The following is a 3,739-nucleotide window of genomic DNA, read 5'->3' as shown; positions in this document are numbered from 1 at the left end:
GATGGCGGCATTCATGAGAATCCGGAAAGTCTAAACCTTGTCTGTGGTATTCCGAGTAGGATTCCGGGATTGAATGACTGTGACGTGCTTCAAACTCCTGAGGGCTGGGCGTTAGTGACAGACGCAAAAGAATCAATGGATTCTATTCCAACCTGATTGAGAACCGACAGATGATTAGCCGTGCTGTGACAGAGCATAGGAACGTTTTCACTGAGAGGATGGGAAGTAGCCACTGACAACGGTGGCACCCTACATAGAGCTTGCCATGGAAGGAACCTGCGTGTGAGAAGAGGATTTCAAGGAAGAGTTGAAGTCAGAGGACAAAGCATCTCCAAAACTCCAACATATTCCCCAGTACTGCAAAACAAAGTAACATTGTTCCCTCTTTTATTTTTATAATCAAATCTAGTAATTTCACTTTTAATCCAAATAACCTTGTTGACATCCTAACTAAGACTAATAAAATAAATATTGATTCCTTCAAGCCAATAATCTCCGTGGGATCGACCCTTACTCACGTAAGGTATTACTTGGACGACCCAGTGCACTTGCTGGTTAGTTGAACGGAATTGTGAAAAGAAAGTAATCAGTTAGTTAAATTAGTTCTCTTTGGCACATGCCAAAGAGCCATTAACTAAGGATCACAATTTCGTCCACCAATAATCTCATGACTTTGGCTAGAGATTTGATGTACTTTAATTGCTTGTTTTCAGGGCAAAGGAAGCAAGGGAAAACCACGTTAGCATTAACGTTAACATAGTTAACATGAACACTAGCGTGGAATGGTAAAGCTTGCAACGTTAATGAGAAAAGTGATCACCAATAACACCTGCGAAGCCACCCAAAGCTCACGTTACATGCCACATTAACTAAGTTAACGTGGTAGTTAACGTAGAAGAAGAAGGAAGTCCAACGTTAATGGTAAAAGTGAACACCATTAACGTTGGAGAACTTGGCAATGATCCACGTAAAGAGTCACGTTAACTTAGTTAACGTGAACTCTAACGTGGAAGTGGAAACACAAGCCAACGTTAGTGACACTCACTTTTGTCACTAAAGTTGGACCATCTAGCATAGCCTACGTTAACTTTTACGTTAAGCTTATTAACGTGAAAGTTAACGTGGAGTTGAGATCAAGGAACCAACGTTAGTGACACTCACTTTTGTCACTAACGTTGGGAGATGGCTTCACTACTATGTTAAGAGCCACGTTAACATAGTTAACGTGAGTTCTAACGTAGAGAACATGGCATTTGGAGCATTAGTGACAAAGGTGAGTGTCACTAATGCTCTCAAAGGTGGATCACACCTACGTTAAGAGTCACGTTAGCAATGTTAACGTGGACTCTAACGTAGGAACACAGGGGCACTAAGCAACATTAATGGGAAAAGTGATTCCCATTAACGTTTGCGAAGGGGTATAAGCCAACGTTATTGGAAAAAGTGAGTCCCAATAACATTGGATTTAACATGGATATATGAGGTTGGAACGTTAGTGAAAAAAGTGAATGCCACTAACGTTCTCGAGCCCACTATGGAAATCGACGATAAATCTCACTAATTACCCAAAGCCTAAATCATCTTTCTCTGCAAGTTGGGCCCACTAAAGATGAGAACTGCTTCAACTCAAGATCCAAAACCCACATCCAAGACTTGAAGAACTCACTAGAAGATCAAGAGGAGTAGTATATATAGGAGTAGTTTTGAACTTTTTGAGAAGCTTGGCACTTTTGGGAACTACTCTCTATAGATTTACTTTTCTACACTTTTAGCATGTATTCTTCTTTTCTGCCATTTTTCATTTCTAGAGCTATGAACAACTAAACCCCTTTCATTGGGTTAGGGAGCTCTATTATAATTTGATGGATCAATTATAGTTTTTATTCTTCTTCTTCTTTCTTTTCTCTTGATCTTACTAGAAAGCTTTCAATCTTAATTCAATTGGTTAGTTGTCTTAGAAAAAAAACTCTCCATAATTAGATCTCCTTTGAGCCTTCGAAAAGGGATGAAGAGATCATGCTAGAAATGCTTTCTCATGTTGGACCAAATTGGGGTCTGGGCGTATATAGTGACATGTAATCCTCCCAACACTTTGATTTGGAAATACATGTGGTATAATTAGTGACCACACTTCATCTCTTCCCATGAGCAGGAGATTAATGAATGCATTGATTGAGGAAGAAATGAGAATGAACTTGGTCCGGAGAATGCAACATCTCCTAAACCCAATGATTTCCCCATTTCTGATCTTACCCATTCACTTTACTTTCTGCCATTTAATTTCATGCTCTTTACCTCAAATTCCCATTTAAGATTCTGCACTTTAATTTCTGTTATTTAATTTCCAGTCATTTAAATTTCCGCATCTCAATCTAAATTCTGTTTAGCTCAACTAGCACATTCTTCTAACTAAAGTTGCTTGACCAATCAATCCTTGTGGGATTCGACCTCACTCTATTGTGAGTTTTACTTGATGACAATTCAGTATACTTGCCGAAGGGAAATTTGTTGAGAGACAAGTTTTCATGCATCAAGTTTATGGTGTCGTTGCTGGGGATTGATTTTGAATCAACAATGATTAAGTTTGAAGATCACTAGATTGAGCATTTTTCTTTTCGTTTAGTTTATTCAGTTAATTTTTTTTAGTTTAGTTTAATTTCTTCCTCACCCCATGCACCCTCTTTTATTTCTTTCGTTCTTTCTTCCTTTGATTACTATTCTGCTCACTAACCCACTAACTATTTGATAATTTGCATCACTCACACTAACAATTACTCTAACAAGAATAGTTTCTTCATTTTATCTCCCGTTGTGCAATATGTTTGTTGTATGACAGGGAGAAGAGAAGGAGCTTCAACATCCTTTGATTCATAACCTGAAAGAACCCTTTGGAGACTAAGAAGGGAAGCAAGAGGGAAAAGGATTATTAGTGCTGAGGAAGAAGAGGAAGAGTATTTTGAACCCAACATGGAAGAAAATATGGAGAACAATCATGAAGAAGAAGCTCATAATCATGTCAAAGAAGGCCATGCAAACCGGGCTGGGCAAGAAAGGAGTCTTAGGATCCTATATCAATCCTAATCCTGGAAATTGCGGAAGCAGCATTCAGAAGCCCACCATACATGCCAATAATTTGGAGGAGGTGCTCAAGAAGATCCTAATCAACATTTGACCACCTTCCTGAGGATTTGTGACACAGATGCCTATAGGTTGCCCTTATTCCCTTTTTCACTCAGGGACAAGTCATCCAAATATCTTGAATCCTTCCCAAAGGAGAGCTTAACTAATTGGGAAGAAGTGGTGAACAAGTTTCTGGCAAGATTTTACCTTCCTCAAAGGATCAATAGGCTAAGAACTGAGGTGCAAACTTTTAGACAACAAGATGGTGAGATACTTTATGAAGCATGGGAGAGATTCAAAGACCTGACAAGGAGATGCCCACCAGAGATGTTTAATGAGTGGGTTCAACTTCACATCTTCTATGAAGGTCTTTTCTATGAGTCAAAGAAGGTTGTGGATCATTCATCAGGAGGCTCTCTAAACAAGAAGAAAACTATTGAAGAAGCCATAGATGTCATTGAAACAGTTGCTAAAAATGACTACTTCTATGCTTCCGAAAGAAGTAACACCAGAGGAGTAATGGAGCTGAACCACATGGATGAATTGTTAGCTTAAAACAAGATGATCACCAAGCAGCTAGTAGATCTTACCAAGAAGGTGGAGGAGAAACAAGTTGCAG

At 39.0% G+C, this 3,739-nt stretch overlaps 1 non-coding gene across 1 annotated transcript; it reads right to left on the bottom strand.

The window, feature by feature from the left end:
* Window positions 1-3,345: 3,345 nt before the first annotated feature.
* Window positions 3,346-3,453, bottom strand: LOC127747263 (small nucleolar RNA R71). The gene has a single exon (XR_008009065.1). It is a non-coding gene; the product is annotated as a small nucleolar RNA R71 (small nucleolar RNA).
* Between the last annotated feature and the right edge of the window lie 286 nt (window positions 3,454-3,739).

This window comes from Arachis duranensis, chromosome 4 (assembly GCF_000817695.3).
Source record: "Arachis duranensis cultivar V14167 chromosome 4, aradu.V14167.gnm2.J7QH, whole genome shotgun sequence".
In the NCBI taxonomy this organism is placed as follows: domain Eukaryota; kingdom Viridiplantae; phylum Streptophyta; class Magnoliopsida; order Fabales; family Fabaceae; genus Arachis; species Arachis duranensis.
This window is presented reverse-complemented; position numbering and strand designations above follow the sequence as displayed.